Source organism: Mastigoproctus giganteus, chromosome 12, assembly GCF_048544385.1.
Source record: "Mastigoproctus giganteus isolate SK-2022 chromosome 12, ASM4854438v1, whole genome shotgun sequence".
NCBI classification, from domain to species: Eukaryota; Metazoa; Arthropoda; class Arachnida; order Uropygi; family Thelyphonidae; genus Mastigoproctus; species Mastigoproctus giganteus.
In genome coordinates, this window is record NC_143586.1 from 65165432 (window position 1) to 65187945 (window position 22514).

Sequence of the window (22514 nt, forward strand, 5' to 3'; positions counted from 1 at the left end):
TGCCCCTCAGACCCTTTCATCCCGCAGATTTCATCCTGCTGCAAAAAATTATTTTGGCACCATTATCCAATTCTGGGTATGGGAACACAAGACCTGGAGGAGATGCCAGACAGTCAACAAGGCCAGCCAGAGGGTTCCCAGACATCTACCGACAAGCGAGCGGTGAAACCCAGCCTGGACAAACCAGAAGAACAAGACGAAACCAGACAAGACACCACCTGCAAGAGGAGAAACAAGAGGTACAATATTGAAAAACCAGACCGGGAAATGAGGAGCAATAGTGAAGCAAGAGATCGACAGGAGCCAAGCAAAAACACAGAAGAGCAAAAACAAGGGGAAAAAATCTCCCCCCCGGATCTCCCATTGCCACAGGGAACAGTCCTTGAGCAAGTGCTCACCCTGCGAGCCACTCTAGAAAATATAATGAGAGATAACAGTAGCAGAATTTCTTCAACCTTAAGAGCAGACATAGTCCTTCAATGGACTAAATTAGAAACAATCCTCCTGCAAACAAATGTGGAGCACCAGAGGGCGCTTGCAGCTCTAGAAGCATATAAAGATGCTGATGGTGGCAAACAAATGCTACAGCGCGCCCCATCATATGCCCAAGCGCTGAGGCATACCCCAAGTGAGAGGGAAAAAACCAGTGAATTACAAGTGCCAAAGAAGAAAGTACTCACAAAAACTCCAAATATAGTGATACTGAGACCTACCGGGGACAGCAACCAATCAAGTGAGCAAATCAAACAAAAAGTCATAGATAATATGAAGGAAGACTTTCAAAACACCAGGATAAAGTCTATCCGCAAAACCAGGAACCCAGGGATCGTGATTGAGACTGAGAGCGAGAAGGAGATAGAAGAAATAAAAGCAAATGAGAAAATAACCACATTAGGGCTAAAGGCAGAATTACCGAAAAAGAAAGGCCCAACTATACTAATATTTGATGTAGAGTATGACATGGATCCGCAGCAATTAACCAACGAGATTTATAGAAAGAACTTACAGAGCCACTTCCCAGAGTTGGAACCCTCTGAGCTGATTTTTCCAAAGTTCAAAATAAAAGCAAAGAACGGGATGGGAGTAAATTGGACGGTGGAACTGGCGCCATCTGCTTGGCAAATCTTAAGCACCCAAAACAGAATATATATAGAATGGAGCAGCCTGAGATACAGGGAACATATATCCATACCCAAGTGCTTTCGCTGCTGCAGATATGGCCACACCACTCATACTTGCACACAACGAGAGCCGACCTGCGGCCACTGCTCTGGCAAAGGGCATGAGTACAATACCTGCCCCAACAAAACCGACGCACCAACCTGCGCAAACTGTAAGAGTCTGAAACTGGAGCACTCACACTCCATCCGCGATACTGGGTGTCCGACATACCAAAAAATCAAGAGTTCCTACCAACAGAGAATAGATTATGGCCACACACCATAAACAATTCAACTCCAGCGTTCTCACATTCCACCAGCTCAATGCACAGCGTGCCAGAGCGGTGGCGGAGCAAGTCCGACTAAAAGCTGACGATGAAAATGCTGACATCCTCATAATATTGGAACCGTACACGCACCAAAAGCAAGTACGGGGGTATCCTATTAAATACAAAATTGTGCAGTACACAGATGAAACCCCATGGGCAACTGTGATAATCAGGAACCCCCATATCACGGTCACAAAAATCCCACAATTCTGCACACCATGGGCAGCATGTGCCCACCTTGTCACCTCTCTGGGAAGTCTTTATGTGGTTGCTCTATACTGCAGGCCAGGGGCAGAAATCGACTATGCGATAACATACCTGGAGAATCTTCAAACTGCACTAAGCGGACACAAGATAATAGTGGGGGCAGACGTCAACTGCAGATCCCCCCTCTGGCACAGTACCACGCCTGAAAGAAGAGGCTCAACAAATGGGCAAAGGCTCGAGGAGCACCTGGCCAACTCCATATTTGTTGTTAAAAACCAACCCTTCTGCCTCCCGACCTTCTGCAACACCTTATGGGAAGCAGAGATTGACATAACATTAGCCACAAGAAACATAGACACCCACATCACAAATTGGACGGTTAGAAATGCCTGGACGACCTCGGACCATCGTACAATAACCTTCACATTAGAAAGGAACTTGACAAGAACAGCTGCCGACAGGCACACGCTAAATAGATTCGCCCTAAGCAAGGCAAACTGGGACACCTTCCGAGAGACTCTACGCACAGCAGGCCAGCAATACCTACACACACTGAGGGAGCAGGAATGCGGGAGCGAAAACCCGGAACGACTCCAGAAAGATTTAACAAAAATAATAACAGAAGCAGCAGAGAAAGCCATGAAGAGAAGAATCCCCATTGCAGGGGCCACGCCCTGGTGGACTCCAGAGCTCACACGAATGAGGAAAATAGTTCAACACAGAAGGAAACAATTTCAGAGGGCTAGGAGGAATTGGCCGCAACAAGAAGTCACTGAACTCAGGAACCAATATAGAATCGCTAGAAATTGTTATACTGAACAGATAAAGAAAAATAAAAGAGAATCATGGGAGAGGTTGGTACAAGGGTCAGGAAACAGCAACCCCTGGGGGGTGGTATACAAAATTACCACTCACAAACTCCCCAGGGGGGAAGTCGTGACAGCCACCAAAACAGCACAAGGAAATTTAACCATAACCTGGGAGGAGTCGATTGGGAACATCCTGGACAACATCCTTCAGGAGCTGCCAACAACACTAACAGATGAGCAGCAGGCTATCTGCCAAGCAAACAATTCCTATAATAATGACCAAATAGAAACCCCCTTCACCTTAGAAGAAATTCAGGATGCAGCAAGCCGCGCGAAAAATAAGAAATGCCCTGGATTGGACCTAATTGAACCGGAGATGGCAAAAGAAGCAACGGAACATATACCTGAATTACTGCTAAAACTATTCAATTGCTGCCTGGAAGCAGGTAAATTTCCACTACAGTGGAAAAAAGCAAATTTAAAACTGATCCTAAAAAACCCAACAAAGCCACCAGAGACACCTAGTTCCTACAGACCCATAGCCCTGCTACCAACCCTCAGTAAAATATTCGAACGGCTGCTACATACAAGAATCACAAGGCATTATGATGAAGCAAATCCTAACATGACAAAGCAATACGGATTTACTCCTGGCAAATCCACTATCGAAGCAATACAGAACCTCCTCTCTAGAGTCGCCCATTGTAAAAGGAAATACTTCCTCGTCATCGCAGTGGATTTCGCTGGGGCGTTCGACACCCTCTGGTGGCCGAGCGTCTTGGCGAGACTCAGAGCTGCCAACCTTCCATTGAATCTTTATTATTGCATGAAGGATTACCTGGCTGATAGAGCAGTGCAAGTTACCACACCATATAAATGCCTCAGTCGCCCAGTCCACAGGGGCTGCCCCCAGGGTTCTGTCCTGGGGCCACTCCTGTGGAACTTTGTCCTGGACGAATTCCTCGCCATGGATCTGGGTGGTGTGGAGGCCCAGGCCTATGCAGATGACTTGATCTTGACCATCGAGGCTGACAGCAGATCCTCCTTAGAAATCCAAGCAAATGATGCCCTGCAAAAGCTGCTAGATTGGACGAAGCTACACTTGCTCAAACTAGCACCCGACAAGACAAATTCGGTGCTGCTAAAAGGTACGTTAGACTTAAGGAGACCACCACAAATTAAGATTGAGAACAAAACAGTTAAGCTGTGCGAACAGATTAAATACCTAGGAATAATCTTGGACAGAAAATTAAATTTCAAACCACACCTAGAATATATTAAACAAAAGATAAGAAGATACGCGGCCCTCTTCGCTAGAGTCACTCGCAGGGACTGGGGACTCAGACGTACTACCCTGTCTTTGTACTACAATGCTATCTTCATCCCTGCCATCACATATGGCTCCCCTGTCTGGTACGCGAGGGCGGCACTAGAAGTGAATAAACGGATCCTCGAAACCATTCAGAGGACCATCCTCCTTACCATGTCGAGAGCAACTAGAACAACTAGCACGGCTGCCCTCCAAGTCCTAGTAGGAGTTCTACCCCTGGATCTCGAAGCTACCCGCTGTGGTCTGCTCTACCATCTTGCCAGAAACACATCGGCTACGATGTATGACCTCACCACTGACATCACTAATGACCGCAACTATGAGAAGAGAAGAATCACCGACCACCTCATCCAGATTTGGCAGAGGAGATGGAGCAACACAGAAAAAGGTGCAGTGACCAGAAGATTCCTCCCCACTGTCACCAAGCTGTACCCTAAGGCGCCAGTGTGGTTTCACCCTGGTCGAAATACCACCTTTCTCCTTACAGGACACGGCCCGTTTAAAGCTAAACTTCACCAACTTGGTATCATAAATAACGCGGACTGTCCCTGTGGCAACCCGGAGTCCTGGAGACACTTAATGTTTGAGTGCGATTTGTATGACGACCTGCGACTACAGCTAATAACGTCAATCCAATATATCCCAGACAACCAAGAACCCAGACTGCTAGACACTCAAGAGGACTACAAGGCACTCAGTCAATATGCCCAGGATCTATTTTCTAGAAGGAAAACAATGATAGAAATATACCAAAGGCAACCCAACTAGGAAGAATGCAGGAGGTCAAACAAGTAATAAAAAAAAAAAAAAAAAAAAAACACAAGCAATAAACTCACCATACCACAGAAAGACAAGACTTGAGGATGATTTGAATGGCCTACTATCGACCCAAAACTGCACTCCCTTGTGCGGTTTTTTTTTTTTTTTTTTTTTTTTTTTTTTTCGGGGAGCGGGAGGGGAGGGGGTATTTGCTCTTCTCTTCTCCTCGCCTCCCCATATTTTCACTCTGGTGGGGCATGGGCATGCCCCACTGAAAATGTGGGGTCACCTCTCTATCCGACCCCTCTTCTTCCTATTTCATCCCCCCAGTCTTCACCCTCCCCTCCCAACACTTTCTCTTGTACAGCGACTGCCCCAGATGTCCAAATTTAAATCACATCAAATTTTGCCCGACCTTTTAGGCTCTCTACAAATAGTTCTTTCAGCGTAAAACCCCACGCAGCGCTTTCTAAATGCAATTTTACTTAAACCGATAACTCCAACTTAGCGATAACTCCAACCTTTATTTTAGGTCCTCGTCACCGAAATCCCAGGAAAGTAAGTGGCAGGACCTGCCAGAGTATAATTAGTCTCTTGGTACACCCGGCCGGCGTCCCCGTCGCTAGGTATGGTAACGCCGGGTCCCACTGGGGGCCCGGCGGCCAACAGGCCGGATGAACAATGGGCACAACAAACTACATACCACATGACCCATACATTATTTTTAAACCTCTGGCATAGACAGGGTACTGTCACTCGATACAAAGAACATACGCGGAGATGGGAGAAATCCCCGGAGCCGTCAGACCCTCAACATACCTATACCTATACCTATACCATGATCGGGGAGTTAGAAAGATATTCGTCTAGTATTTGCCCGTTCCGAGTTCCGCTTCTGTCCGGAGTCAGGCTGTGCCAGGTGGGGGATCGGCAATTGACATCTCCCCCTATGATTATTTTCTCGTCTGGGAGCAAGTCTACCAAAACTTGAAGGTATTGTGTAGCTGGGGTAATGTCCTCCCCCGGTCTACAGTACAGTGCCACTATGTAGAACTGGCCTAGCGGCGTCAATACGTGGGCACAAGCTGCCCATGACGAGCATAGTTGTTTAACTTTCGTGACTGTGTAGTCTGGGTTGCGTACCACTACCGCCGCCCAAGGGGTATCTTCCTCTTCGTGTACTATCTTATATGTGATTGGGTATCCACACACCCATTTAGAATGGGTGTACGGCTCCTGGAGTATGAGAATGTCTGCATTGATTTCGTCAGCTTTTATCCTTAGCTGTTCTGCCACTGCTCTGGCTCTTTGCGCATTTTGTTGGATGATCTCTATTTTGGATGTATTATATTTCTTATTGTTTGTCTCCATAGTCGATTCTCTTTTGGTATTGACCCTTTGCTTTGATATAGACCGGGCAGTTTGGATCTCTGATCGAATGTGTGTATTCCATTTTGGCTGCTTTACAATTGGCACAGGTTGGATCCTGTTCCCTGTTGGGGCAAGTTTTGTATTCATGGCCCTTGCCAGAGCAATGGCCGCAAGTAGGCGTTGTCTGAGTACAGGTGTGGGTTGTGTGTCCGAACTTGCAGCACCGAAAGCATTTCGGCACCGCTGCATGCTCCCGGAACCGGTGGGATCCCCATTCTATATATATTCTGTTGCATTTTTTCAGCTGTTGCCATGCAGATGGGTCTAGTTCAACTACCCAGTTCCTATTGGTTCCCGATCTGGTACCGGTTGAATACCTTGGTGTTACCATGCATTTTTTTTGTGCGTCCTGGGCTAAATTCCTTAGATTTCTGGTGACAATTTCAGTTGCTAGTTGTTCAGGCGTTACGTCTTGGTCTACATTAAATATTATAATTGAAGGCCCACGCTTTTTTGGCGGCTCCGCTGTTAGCCCTAACTTGACAAGTTTTGGGTTTTCCATTATTGCCTGTATATCTTCCTTATTTTCTGTTTCTATTATTATTCCTGTGCTTCTTGTTTTTCTTATTGTTTTAATTCTAGTAGTCCTCAAGTCATCTTTCATCTCTTTCATAAATTTAACCTTCAGTTCTTCGCTGGATTGGACATTTTCAGTGTTTTCCAGGGTTGTCGGTCTGAGAACCACCAAGTTTGGTGTTTTCAAGAGTGGTTGCCTTTTTTCTTGTTGCCCTTCTTCGTTTGGTTGTAACTGATTTGAGCCATTCCTCAGCGCCTGGACATATGTGGGGGCACGCTGTTGCATTTGATTTGCCCCACATTGTTCGTAGATTTGTATCTTCACGTTTGCCTTTTCATTTTCTAGGAAGGTCTCTATCAGCATGGCTTCCATCTTACTGAAAATGTTTACAATCTGCGATCTAATACCTGTTGTAATTCTGTTTGATGGTTCTTTGAAAACATTCTCTAATGCCGTCTTCAAGGCTAGAGATTTTTCATACACTGTGCCTTCAGGCAATGTAGGATCCAAGGGAACTTCTGTTGACTTCTCTTCTCCAGTGTCCTTTGTAGATGGCATACTCTCTGGTTGGTCCCTTGCTACAGTTTGGGAACATGTTCCCCCACTCAGACTAGAGTCAATCTCAGATCGTTCTGATGGACGAAAAATAACTATGTTATTAGTGTCAGACTGGAATTCAGGAGCCCCGCGAACAGAACCGCGAGCACTCTCACGATTTCCAACTGACTTCGATAAAACTGGTTCATCCTCTCCAATCAAACCACTTCCAACAACCTTTGCAAGTGTTTTATATCTAGGATTCAAACTTCCTGACTCAGTCTGCGTCGTCAACAAATTACTAAAAAGTTCCGCACGAGTCTCATGCTCGGCTGAGCGTACCTTTAAGCGCTCATTGTCCACTAGTGGAGTCGTATTCACTGCTTCCACATCTGCCCAAAAGCCCAAGATGCGACTAGCAGCAACAGCAGTAACCCCGCTTGATTCTGAAAACAAAAAATCTGTGAGGGCTTTTTTAGTCCTTGAAACCGCAGAACATATTCCAGAGACCTCCTGGACCTGTCCAGAAACGGGATCATCATCAAGTGGAGAGCTCAATATCGATTCCCATCTCTGTGTCACTTCTCTCCGATTCTTATCTGATACAAATGAACTGGAAGGATCAGTGGGTGTGGGATTTAGTCCATAAGGACAGTACGTGTACATAGTTGTGGCCCGCCTCCTTGTGGTGTGGACGGGTACTGAAGAGAAAGTAGCTGTCCTGGTGATTGCTGCTGCTGCTTCCTGGTAGCAATGTGACCAGAAACAACTAAACAACACAACAACAACAAACAAACACACACATACATTGCACTAGTGATGTTTGCAAACATTGTAAACATGGCCAGTTACAAAGTTCTGTATATCATCAGATTGTACTAATGTTTAGAAGTCGCCCTACATAAGACACAGCACATATTCACATGCTTCAAGCAAGTCTACCAAGCTAATATTCGTCTCCTATAACTGAGCTACTAGCATTTTTGAACAGTTCATGCTACTTGAATACAATTTTCGATGATAAACAACTGCTACTACCATACTCGCACAATTTTGTTGTTAAATTCCAAATGACAACACTTCGCTGTTCAAAAACAATGCAGTTGAAAGAGGCGGCCGCCATTTTGAAAAATGATTATCCGTGCTACCTAGGAAACTACATGTAATGTGTTTAGGAGTAGTTTCACTGATAATCCCTGGCTAAGGATAACTTTTTAAGAATATGCTTTTCATTAACACAAACGAATCTTGATTCATATTTTATAAAACGAAATTTTTAAAAGTAATAATTTATCAATGGCAAAGTTCCTGGAGATTGAACTTAAAAATGGTCCGTCTTTTTGTTATTGAGCGACTGTGTAACTGCTGTAAGTGGGTTAAATTTCATCAGTTGCTCAGAGAGGTATTCCAAATATGAATTTTTTGCAATTACAATTAATATTTCTGAAGGATAAAGTTTTGACTTTTATTCTAGTTCTTCCTGTACAAACTTTGAAAGTCGTCTGTCAAAAACCTTCGAAAGTATACAAACGAGAGACAAATTTCACAATCAACGTTTTAAAGTGCACCACTGATACTACTGACTAAGGAGGTTGACTTACAACTTGAGCCTGGCAAATTCTCGAACGATAGTCGGTCAAGTTGCACCGAAAGAGGAAAGAAAAAGAAGAGAAGCGAGTTAATAACCTCGCGCTAATGTTATGATGTCAAAGGTAATGTTTCTTGATTGAATGAGGTTGAGGGCAATAAATTTAAGCTTCCTACCGCACCAGTGGATGTAGCTACAGAATAAGAAACAACAACACGCACCATCCAAGGATTTTCTAAAATCGATAGTTATGTCTGGTCTACCACTGTACATCGCCAGCAATGTAAGTGTCTGCTTCGTATAAATTTCTGGCTACTCTGCCGCAAAGTGCTGCTGAAATATATTACAATCTTCACTTAAGCATTTCAAGCGTACAGGGATAAGCTGAGTGTGAAATTTTGTCATTGTGTCGTTGAATATCTTTATTTTAGAAACAAGATTGCGTCTTTGGATACACCATGACACGATGTACCACGTTGTAACCAACAGAAAGCAATTAATATATTGCATTCGAATGCGATTGGGTTCATTCAGAAGGTCTTCATTTATTGAATTTCGTATCAATTTTTATAATCCTTATCGGAGACTGTTTTTATAAAATTCCAGTTTTGTTATCTTTGAAATACTTTCTTAGAAATGTAATTAATTGGAAGAGATCGGGCTAATACCTCTTTTAATCAGCGAAAACATCTAAAAGCGTGTCACGTTGAATAGCACGTTACACCAAGAAAAAATGCAAAGCAGAGGGTGGTGGTCTTTATATTAACAGCATTTTAACAGGTCGTGTTTTATTACACGTCAAAATTTGACATCGTAATTAATGAAAATTTGAAATATGAATACACAAAAAACTTGTTTCCGATGCCTCAAAACTATTTGAGAATTTTAAAATGCTTCAGTAATCCATGAAGTATACGTGGCTTTTTAATATGGTATTAATTAGAATATTAATTAGGACACATCACGCACTCCATTTTTATTTTTTTAAAGGGATTCCGACAACTTATTCTTCCAGTGCTCGAATATGTGATGTGATTTTCTTACTTCTCAACAATATCTTTCTTTCCAATAGCATTCGGCCTAAAGAAATCGGCCATATGGAAGGATAGAAGTTTGTTTTATCCCAGAAACAAATGTTTTTCATCCTGCAAACAGGCAAATTGTCCACAGAGGACACACAATTTAGAGACATAATATATATATGGCACAATATGCTCGCTGATGCGCTTAAACTCCATAACAACAGCAAATTCAGAAATCAGAGCATTGGGAGGAAAATCACGAACATCTTTTGAATTTAATTCTATATAAAACAGATTTAAAATCCTCGTGTTTTTCAGTTTAATTCTCATGGCGCGCATTTTTCCCGTGTATGTGTATCTTTTCTTTCCATTTGTAACTTTGCAAAAGTTGCGTTTCCACTTGATTTCCTTCTTACGTTAACGTACAGAGATATATCTGTGAATTGGATATTTCTGATTTGCGTGTTTGCTTTGATTTCTCTTGGGATTTGCAGCGTTTTTTTATCCATTAGCTAGCAACGTGATCGCTTTCTTCATCTCGACGCAAATATCAGCTTTGTGTGAAACTATCAAATGCTCGTCAATGTTTTGCAGAAAAATTAGGATTGGATTTACGGATCCTTTAAACAACAAGGCCCGTTTCCAAGTGAAGATTGTTAAGATCTGTTATTTTTCTGAAGAATACTAGTTCTTTTTAGGTTGTAAGTGAATCCAATTTCATTATAAATTATCTTCACCATAAAGGATAGTCGTTATAATTAATTTGGATAATGTTTTATTAGTATCCTAGCTGTTCCAGTAGAGAGAAACTAATTTTCCTGTATTGGAGAATAAAATATCAGTGCGTATTTATATGTTGTAAGAACAGACTGACCACGTCGATGTTTTTGTGAAAAGTTTTCACCTTAATGAAACAAGCAGTAGAGTAATAAACTATGTGACAGCTTTATTGATCATGTGTTCATACCATGCGATGTAAAGCAGCTTGGCAGATACGTAGAGATTTTTATTTATTTATTTAACCATACAATACAGTGCTTTAAGCACTTCCATCATTGTTATAATACATTAGCAAACATTGTACAGTTTATACTTGAAAATCAAGGACATCTCAGTAAAACAACCTTGTAAAAATTGTTTCAGCATTATTGAGGAAACCTCATGTTTGTAAGCTTTCAACAAGAGGAACGTAATTTTGGCCTTGTTTTATTTGAATAAAACTTTGACAGTAACCAGAGACACAACCACTACTGAAAAATACTGCATTTTTTACAAAGAAGCAAACGAGCAGCTATTCAACTTGAATAATGTATGAGTGCTCGGAGGGAATGAGGTTACTCCGACGTACAGATGGAAACCCAGTGAACCGCTCTCTTGAGAAATGTGTACTCGCCAGAGATATTAATGTCACCAGACATAGCAGACAGTTATGTTTACATCGTGCTTCTAGAAAGTGTTTTTGTCAGCTCTCCCAAGTAAACCTGCCAAACGGTTCTCGATCAGAACTACAACATTTCAATTTGTAATTCAATGAAAGTGACTGATTCTTAGATATAAACACTTCCATCACGCTTTAGAAGGTTCTCTCAGAGGAGGAGGAATAAGAGTAGCTGTTTCAGGTCGTCTTCAAGAAAATGAAGACGACCTGAAACAGAAAATGTTGACTTACTGATTCGTTTTTAATAATATCCAGCTTAGAGGGTATTAAATACTGTACACATTTATTCATCGATTTGGAGAGAATTAAATTTTTATAGGCCATCTACAATGATTATACGGGGACTTAAATTTTTTTGAAGAGATTATATATATAACTGTTATTTTTTAAAAAAAACTAAAGCTGCATATAGTGAGCAAAGCTTTTTAAAATGTTCTTTTAAGAAAATTTACTTTAAAATGAATTAAAATATACACACCTGTCAGATTTTTGTTATGACTTCTGAACAATACCATATTGAGATCATAAATGAAATGATCTCGCGTGCCAACCTTGCAACACGCCATAGGTTACCGATCCTTGTCATAGACCATTGCGTCAACGAAGAGCAATAGTCTCTAACCTTTTCTTCTTCGGGGAACTCTGTAAGAAACAATATCTTTTCTGGAAACTGAGGCTTCTCAGTCCATTCTTTCTCCTTCTTTCTTGCACGTAGGGTGAGGTTTTCCTTTTTGCAAAAGAACACGAATTTAGTAACAAACCTTTTTACAAAGATGTTTTGTACCGAGTATGTTTTGTAAAAATTAATTTATAATATTTTTCCAGAGTTCAGGAGTTTCAGTTGTTCTCAACCTGTGGTCCACAAACCGCTGGAAATTGGGGTTGGATCTACGAAGTACTGGAGATCTGTGAGCCATTTTCAGTTCACTGGGGGAAAAAAGCCTGGCAAAAGGCAATGACTTTTATGCGCGAACAGAGAACAGCTGGTTTCTGCGCATCCACCATATTCCAATTCATTCCTCTAATCAGTGCACTGCAACAAACACAATATCCAGTGTTTCAGCTAAAATATATGGACATCCTGTGTGATATGTATGAAAAAGAACAGTAATTTCCGAATGTTTGTTGGTCCGATTTTAATGAAATTTTTAAAAGCTGCATAATTCTTTCTTAAAGAGAGAAATATAAAATTTAATAAAGATCCATCAATGGGTAATAGATCCATAAATGAGTAAACCTTATAAACAGAATAATCTTAAACTCGTCACATTGTATTTTTAACAATGAAAAGAAATTTAAGTCATTTAAATTTTTTTCTTAACTTTCTTTTTAAGGATATGATGAAAATAAAGGACATGTGTAATGAGCTGTTGCTGTTTAAAATCCTTAACTTTTTAATCATTTGGGGATGCAATTATTGCAATACATTTTGCCTCGTTTATCAGAGTTGCGTGTTACTTTACCTTCGTTTTCTTTTAAGTTGCCATTCAAAAATTTAATTGGCGCCCACATTCGCCCACCTCTAGGATTACGGAATATCAAATTGTCAAGGCTTCTTCACCCACTTTTCGATTTTTTTCGTTTCTTACATTTTAATGTAACTGCGGCTTCTTAACAGCCTTTAGAAGCGTAGGTAAAAATAAAGCATTATTTTTACCTACGCAAGAACACTAAAACCTTAAAGATGAACAAAATTTGAATCAAATTTCTTCTTCTTCTCTTTTAGACTCAGATAAACCGCCACAACCAAACAACTCGGTTGCTTCATTTGCCTCTGAAGAGAAAGTTTTTCATCCCGAAATTAATGAACGAATTTATCTGCATTTTGTAAACGTGGTCTGCGTTTGCTCTTTCTTAAAAATAAACTGAAATTAAAATAAAATTTAATTTGTAATATTTCAAAAAGAAAAAGGGAAAAGCGAAAAGGATTTTAAGAATTTTATTCAATTTACAGGGTTGATTGGCTAACATTAAGAACTCGGAGCATATAAATTTAATGAAAGACGTTAAAAATTATACTTTTAGTAATTACCACTCTTTTACCATGGGGAAATACTGTTTATCACTCATATACTCATTATTTCAAATAAATAAATTTGTGTTGTATGTTGGTAAATTTCTGAAAAACCAACTACTACGTTCAGTAAGATTCATAATGTTACTTTGATTCCAAGGAACTGGGTGGTTTTCCCCCTAACACACCAAAGACAATTATTCCAAATTATCCCAAAGACAATCGCTTTTCTTTAACTGTGCTTTTATTTTGTTGTAAATTATTCTCATGGCTGTTTTTTTATCTTATTTTTATGGACTTTTATAGAAACGACGTTCATGTGTAAAATCAACTACGGTGATTTCATGACTTTGTCTTCATCCTTCTCTCACATGTTGAAGCCTTAGATTACCTCATCATTGAACTTTTCCTCAAGTAAATCGAGCTTTACTATCTCTTTGAATAGCTAATGACTTCCTCCTACAATGGTTGTAATCTTGTTTTTAAATTGACTCTGTTTTATTGCTAATTAACGAGGCATTCTTGATTCTTTTATATCTGACTGTTTTAGCCTACTTAGAAAAATAAAGTGGGTTTATGAGATCACGTCTTTATGTGTCAGATACCCCCGCTCTGATAAATTTATGGTAGAGTATGGGAGTTGGTGGGCTACTCCTGACGGGGGCGTTTTTCTTTCGAAATAAAAACGGTTCCTCGTATTTTATTTGGTTTCCACCAAATTGTAAGCACCACCTCTTTAAAATTCAGGAATTTATAATTTGATTGGGAAGAGGAATTTAATGGCAGCAAGACGTAATACTTTTATTTACAATACATAAGAGGGGGATTCAAGAGTATCCTAACAAGGGAAGACAATTTTATTTTGATCTTCCATCTTGAAATAGGCATTATTATTCATCATGAAAGAATCATCAAGTATAGATCTCAATAATTCGTGGAACCCTTTACGTTTTGTTTTCCTTTTCTAGTGGTTTCTTTTGAACTATTTAGGTGTTTAGTGCCCTTTTTATTTCTTTTGTAACTTACATAGATTCTTCAGAAAAATGGACAACAGTTGTTAGAATTTCCTTATTAATTAGTAAGTCAAGATTACTCGTGAGTCTTCTGTTTGGTAGATGTTTATCTTTTTAAATTATTCGGACATTGAAGCACCCGGTATATCTTGTCCAAAGAAGTTACAAATTATATTTCTCGCTTCTTTCCAGACCTAACAACCTTTTGTGTGGTATGATGGCTATGGTACTTGCCTACTGTTTGGAAAAGTAGGAGATCTATTGCCGTCTCTATACGGGGCTAATTTATTTCAGTCGATGGCGACTACAACGAATTCCTAAAGGACTTTTCAAGTTTTGCTCGCATTATTCGTTCTCGGGGTAAAAACTATTACGTTAAGGTAGATGAAATATTGGGTAGATTACATTAGGGTAGATGAAATAATTTTCCGATCACCCAGAAAATTATTTCATCTACCCATGTGTCTGTAAATTGCGAGTATTCTCTGGTCGATTTGCTTGTTTTGCAGGACGAAAAACCCCAGTTTCCTGGGGGGAAAAGCCTTGCCATCTACTCCTGAGACCAACTAACTCAGCCGCGGAGTGAAACAATCCCCACAAAAGTTCCTGGCGTCATTGACTGGATTCGAACTTGGGCCTCTTTCACCCGGTGTGGGAAGAATGGTGACGATAGCACTGTGCTACCTACGCAGACTCATATCAGGGAATTTATTTTGGAAAAAAGACGTTTGCGGACATTGCTGTTATAATTTCTTTGACATTTTTTAAATAGTACAATTATAAAATCTCAGGGAATAACAGGGGATTGGATCTCGTGGAGATAACCTTAGGCGGGTTGTCCTCTAATTACTTCATATTTTGATTTAAACATAATTATTATATCATATTATCACACTCGCCATTTGCTTTATGTTCGAGTAATTATATAAATTTTTGAAGGCCACTTTTATTTATTGCCATGTGTATATTCGTGTACGTTTGCAAGCATTGTAATTAGAGCCATCAGCCTGTAATGTATGCGAAGCATGAAATAAAATAAGATGAAATAATTATTACTCTGATTACTCTGGGATCAGTGCTTTTCTCTAAGGCATTACAGGTCTCCGGTGCCGTTCGCTTGTGACACAACAAAAGATCACAATATCCACGGCACTAATGGCATTAACCAGAGTAGGAGATAATATCTTAGTAATACTCTTATTATCACCATATTTATGTTCCCATTTATCCACCATTCTACCTCTGATTTCAAAGACTGCTGATAAGTCTTTCGGATATTCAATAACTGACAAACCACAATCACATTAGCCTTCTTGAAATTGATTGTACAGTTCATAATATTCTGTCTGAAAGGCCAACGCTTCAGTAGGTAAAGTGGCACTGCATCCTCGCAACCTCTCTCTCTCTCTCTATCTATCACTCTCGCAGATACTTAGATTCGCTATCACTTTTTGCTCTCTAAAAGCTCTGGCAGGGAGCACAGTGGATTAAATTACGATCTTCACCATCCCTTGTGAAATTTTATGGGTTTTTTTTTCACAACGCAGCAGGTCAGGAAGGAACGTAGGAGAAGGTCAGGGTTTGATGGTTTTATTACCACAAGTTATAGATTTTCATCCAGAAACCAAACAAACCAACCTCAGAATACACACAATTTAGAGACACAATATAGTGACTCCTAATAAGCTTAGCTTCTTCGGCGTTTAACACACACACACACACCCCAGCTGGCGTGTCCGCTTTTCAAAACCTGTTAGCACACGTCTTTGAGTAGACCGGGGTTCAAGCCCCTGACTGCTGAATACGGTCGTTCTGCCAACCCGCACTGGACCAGCGTGGCAGATTATGGTCCATTTCCCTCAGCATGAATTGTTGAGGAGGCTTCCATCCTGCAGTGGGTTGATAATGGCTGCACTTTACCTTTTTATCACGAAGTGGTACCACTACCAAAAACAGGCTTTTGATGCGGTATCACGCTTTGAAGTCGTGTTGGAATTCTCACTACAGATATATTCAGGTATGGATAATTCACGATTCTTCTTCTTATGTCTTTATCGTCAATTGTATTTTAACTTATGGATCCGATAGCAAAACGATCATTTTAATTGCAGGGTGTGTCTGGAAAATCTGGAAGACAGATTTTCCTATTCTTATAATGAAACTTGCAGTCTTTTCTGAAGCTAGACTTCAGAAATAGACTGCATAAATAGACCACTTCTCATAAATGACCAAAAGCGGTTTCGCTCTTGCAAAGTATCAATTTGTACACTCTATTACAGTTTAAAGTTTAACGGGATTGTAACAATTTACAAACGCAATGTACTTTCGCCTATAGTCTTGGTTTGTTTGTGGTTAAACATTCACTCACTGCCCTCCAGAGTATAAAAAGAACTTCTATAATTGAAAATAAGGAATTATAGAGCGGCTGCCACACGAGTTATACTTGTCGTCCTTCCACACAGTTTACTAAAAGATATGAGTTCGAGTCCCGTCTCCACATGGCTGAGGGTTGCATGGTTTTTCATCCAGAAAAACAATAGAATGCACGTAATTTATAACCGCAATATACTAACGCGTTAACCCTTAGTTGCCTCATCATAAATTCAAAACAACTTAACTCAGGGAATTAGGGATGCAGAGGTTAAACCAAGTTAAACCGTAACAAGTAATTTAATTTCTGCACAAAGACAATTTTGCATGGAAACACTTTATGTCCGCTGCGGATTTGTTTTTGTATCCGTGAATATTTTAGTTCCCCCTCCTATTTAAAATTCAGCAAAAAAATCGAAGAGCGGCAGTTTGAAATGCCAAACCATTTTGACAAGTCCGTGAAATTTGTCATAAGCTCAGTTTGGTTTTCGGAAGATTCGCGCTGAAGCGATATCAGTAAGGCTTCCCAGCTGGCGTACCAACAGCGGGAGACCTCCGGAAGTGCGCCTTATGGACGGAAGTAGAAATGTGGCGCACACTTATCTTCCAAACAGATGAATCAGCTGTCAGTTGAGATCTAAAGCTGCCTAGCGCTTCTGCGGCGAAAGTTAGTAAGACGAAAGCGGATTGATACACAACACCGGCTTTTACGATACCGAACTCAACAGAACCACAGAACATAGGCATCTCTATCTGCGCAGTAATGGCGAGATTCTTTCTCCATTACGGATTTACGTGATCGACCACAGGTTTGATAGCTCTCACAAGTGCACTAAAGTTCCCCAATAGAGAGATGCGGCAGTGTTATGTAAGGTATACGAAATTGAACCTCCTGAAGGAAGCGTAATTTATCCAATGTCCCTTGCACCGACATTTAAGACAGAGTTTTTGTTCTCCGATAAGTGGGATCCTAGCGTCAAGTGCGTCCGCGTGCCAATGTAAGACTTCGTGTTTATGTCGTTTTGATTTTATTAAATGGCGAGTGACGAAACCACACGCAGTTGATATGCGGTAATTGGTCACATGGCGTTACGATCATAAGTGAACTTGAACGTGTTTTGTTTCCGAATTTAAACTAAAAGTATTATTTTATTAAATTATGGATGGAAAATTCACCGGGTTTTGTGGCGGAACTCATACATAGAGATCATCATTGGACAGATGTATAACCACCGAAAGCGTATTTTTTTCGCGTGGTTGTTTTGACTTGGTCTCTGACTTGCATCGTCGTGGGCCATCGTTTGGAAACGTCTCAAGCGGAGGGATTAGGGGTTTCCCCGAAAAGTTATTTCGGTTAAATCAGCCCAAAATACACTTTTGCAAACAGATACTGATATGATCGACAACCTCCAGTGTTGCAAAGCCTTTTTTAGAACTGAAAATCGCGAACTGAACCTTCTACAACTGTACGCCACACCCACGAGTGTGTAAATGGGAAATCGTTACCTTAAAGGAAACAAAACGCTATACGATGACCCTCGTCCATGACAAGCTCACACAGTTGTCACAGGAGACTTCTTGGCTGACATCGTGATCAGGGTGCATCGGTGTGTGACAGCTTTTGATGTGATCAGGGTTCTGGACATCCATCTTGGATTTGTCTGTACCATCATCATCATCATCTATGACAAATTACAATAGAGGAAGGCGTGCCTCATTGCCTTCCTCTACTGTAATTCTACATTCTTCATTCCTCAAATCCCACTGGAGGAATGAAGGAAACAGTCAAATAATAGCGCTAACAGAAAAAGATTTTTATGAACAAGGTATTAAAAATCTGATGTACAAATGAAATAAGTTCCTAATAATAAGCACCATACATAAAATAATTCATATTTTCATATGACTCATCCTCGTGCAATACAGTAATTAAAGAATTGCAGGTTTCCTAATTTTTTTCTCCACTTCATAACATTTTCTTCTGGACTCAGGAAGTTCTTATGAAAATAACTCAGTATACGACATGAAGGGACAGATGGCATCGTTGAACTCTGGACCACAACGGGTAGAAATGTTCTATTTTTGCTTCATTGTGTAGGCGAAGATAAATGGTCTCTTCTGGGGGCAGCAGTCAAAGGAAAAGAATATTGGTAAAATAATTCTTGATCCATATGTCACTGTCCCAAAGTTTTCGATTTTTAAATTTTCCGCGTCGAAAGGGAGAATTCCTTCTCTGGCTTATTCTGAAGATTATTCTGACAGAAATGAACTGATTTACATTCCTGCAGTTTATTTTATTTCAGATAAACCAATACGCGTGGGTCTAAGTTTGAAGTTTGATTTATATTAAAATTCTATTTGTGGGTGAAGTGAAGTGCGTCTGTTGTTTTGTGTTTGGCGACATAATGGATTCTCACGCGAACTCAAGGATAGTTCCCATTATAGCAAGTAGTTTAGACATTACTTTCTATAGTAGTCTTTATTTATTCTCGAAAAATGGGAAATTTTCTGAAAAATTTGATGACATATCAAATTACTGGTTCTGACTCATCGGTTGAGAAACACTAGTCCGGTGGACTCAACAGACTTTTTTGTGTAGCAAGTAACAAATGGCAATAAATATGGTGTAAAAAAACCTGTCATATAAGGGCCACTCAAGAACAGTCTAACCATGCGTATTATATCCATAAATTTCATGGCTTCCCTGGTTGCTTTGCCTGTTTTGCTGAAAGGAAAACAAAAGTTTCCGGAGGTGGGGGGAACCTGACATCCTCACCTGAGATAGACTAACTCAGCCGCAGAGTGAAAAGTACATAAAAGTTTCTTGTGTCATTGACGGGATTCGAACCCGGGCCTTTTCCACCCGGCGTTGATTATAACCACTGCATGCAGGTGTCCTCTTGGATAGTACAATTGGTAAAATCACTGTCCCTCCCTCACCAGGTGGAAAAGACTTGAGTTAAGTTTCGTCAATGACACGAGGAATTTTTATGCATAGGCAATTTAGATATAATATTTGTGGTCTAAGTTGCTGATGCCCCTAAAATCCTACAACAGCAACTTTCCCTTTCTCACTGTAGAGAAAGGGAAACTTATTGCATTGTTCTGTACTCTGATGATTACATCCTTTTGGAAATGAAACTATAAATCGTGTCCTCCGCTGGATTTCCGAATAATCCCATGTGATCTCTAACAACATCAAATCGTTGAACTTCTGACTCCTCGATCCCCCAAGGTGGCGATATGGTAGTTACATCATTTTATCACTTTTTTTTTCCATCGATATTAGTACCACTAAACTATCAGTATTTAGAACAAGTTAATGCATTTGGTGACCCTAATTAATGACATAATAACACCTTATTACTAATGAATGCCATGATCCCTTTTGCCATTATTAGGACAATGATAACATCGAAATCTATATTCCCTCATTTAAACGCTGCGAAAGTCCTATAAAGTAAAATTACAAAGAGCACATTAACCTTACAACGATCGAATCTTCTCAGCAATGTTACATTGGCTTCTTCTCCAAAGTTTCCGATACGGGTGTGTTCCTCGCGAAGACTTATCCTTCATGAGGAACACTTAGTATCTTTTATCCTTCAATTTATGGACATAACCAAAAAGCGAAGAATAAAATTCAAATGATTTCATACATTACTCTTACTATTGGAATTTAGAACAAGTCGTACCTAATGGATATCATGATCCTTCATAATTAGGATTATTTTCTATAGCTGTCCAGTTTTATCGTCAAATCCAAAGTTAAATTCGTTGATCTCTTTCACTCCAAGTTAGAAAGAAAAAGATTATAGAATTTTTGTGCTTTTAAAAGGAAGAGGAATCGTTGGGGAAATTGATGACCGATTAATTTGTTAACCGGTTCTGTATCAATAAATTATTGCGCAGAGTATATAGTAACTTTGTGCGATAATTGATAGGCTAATTTGTCATTCTTAGCTGCGTGCGAGTTTATGTAAACGTTGGATTTAACGGTTTCGTGTTATTTACTGTGAATAATGAGGTAGTTCCAGACATGCGGTTAGGAGCAGATTAGATCTTTTGTTTATTTATGTATTTATTTTTTGCAACATCACAATGTGCGCGCTCTTACAGCCGTTGTAAAGCATGTATAAATTTCTTCACAAGATTTAGGATTCTTCTACAAATGGTGTTGTAGATTATTCTTGTTTTAGTCATCTATTCCTCGTGACTAAATAAACTATAGAAAGGTCTATTTGTCTTTTAATAATCCTATCAGAAGACGTGCAGTTCTGATAGTCCCGTTGGGATCGAAGTGGCAACGTTCCTGTGACTACATGCAGATATGCAGTGGTTGGCAGTCACTTAAAACAGTTCTTAGAAGAAATAAAGCCTGGTGCTCATTTTGCAATCGATCTGACCGCATCTTAAAGCAACTATTTCTTCTGAAAGTTAATTAATGTTCCCATAAAGATAAGAAAGAGAGGGAGAGAAAGAGGGGTTAAATATCCAGGGAGTTAAACTGTCGTTCACTGCTTTTCTTTTCCACACAGGAAGAACACTGTGCCAATTTCAAAGTAGCGGAAAATAAAGCCTCTAAGACTTTAAGGTCCAGCTTTGTAATCTCCCAGTCTGTTTTCCAAAAATGCTGTTTTTTTTTTTGTTACTCTGTCAGAAGGAAGAAAACGATTCAATTAAATTTATAAATCAACCGCGAAACGTTCATTAAAGATGGTAAAAACATTAGATTGCATTTGACTCCGAATTTTTCATTCTTTTATCATCTCGAACTAAAGTACATCGCCCCGAGAAGCGATTTTTGTTTTCATTCCCTTTTGTAATTAAATCGTGATTGACCAGGAAAATGAGGGGTAGAGTAATTAATATTCACCTGTGTGTACTTTGTTGCCTGTCTGATTTTTCAGTTTCTTAACCCCTATGCATTTTTCGTGCTTTTGCCTAAGACCGATTAACTGAGCCACGTTGGGATAAGGCCCTTAAAAATTCCTTGCGTCATTGATGGGATTCGAACTCGGGTCTTTTTCGGGGAGGATGGCGATTATACCAACTGTGTTACCCACGAGAGGAGATTGACTTCTGTGGCAGGGGAGATCAGTGAGTCTTTGGTTAAGGATGTGATTCAAGGTCATCTCAACAAGAATGGTATATTGAATCGAATTTTTTTCCCAACATCCAACTGTTTAAAGACTACATCATTAATCAGTTGAACATTGAGAAAAAATTTGATATTGTATATATCTAGACTTTAGTAAAACCTTTGATCTGAGTTCCCTCAGGAATCGGTGTCCTTACCCTATTTTTAATTTTCATAAATAATATTTACGAGAGTATCCAAGGTAATCTGTCAAAGTTTTCTGACGATTTGGTGGTGGGAAGGATGTTGAACAAATCGATCTAGGCCATGTTGCTTTTATATATGGTCCAAAAAATTAGCAGCTAAAGTTTAATACTTCTAAATGTAAGGTCATGCATTTGGGAAAGAGGATCCTAGAGTAACGTATAAGTTAGTAGGAGAGGAACTAAAAGTGGTTCAAGACAAAAAAAAAAAAACACTTAGGTGTTGCGATTCAGTCTGATATGAAATTTTCCGTTCAGTGTAAACAGGCGGCAAGGAAGGCACATGGTGTATGTCTGTAGGACCTTTGCTAGTAGGGAGGAGGACGGTTCTTATTAAATAAAATAAATTTTCTGTTTATATTCCGGGACGACCAAACGGGCAGAGGAGTTTACAAGATAAACAGAATACAAGAAACAGCACCGTATTCAGCAGTCACGGGCTTGAATCCCGGTCACTCAAGGCACGTGTACTTATGCACCCGCGCGCCTGACCACTAGGCTACGGCCTTTTGTACAAGACGATAGTTAGACCGCATGAGGAACATTGTATTAAGGTCCGAAGATCACATCTATATAAAAAAAAGACATAGGACTTCTGAGAGGGTTCAAAGAAGGGCATGCAGACTCGTGACGAGTGCAAATCAATG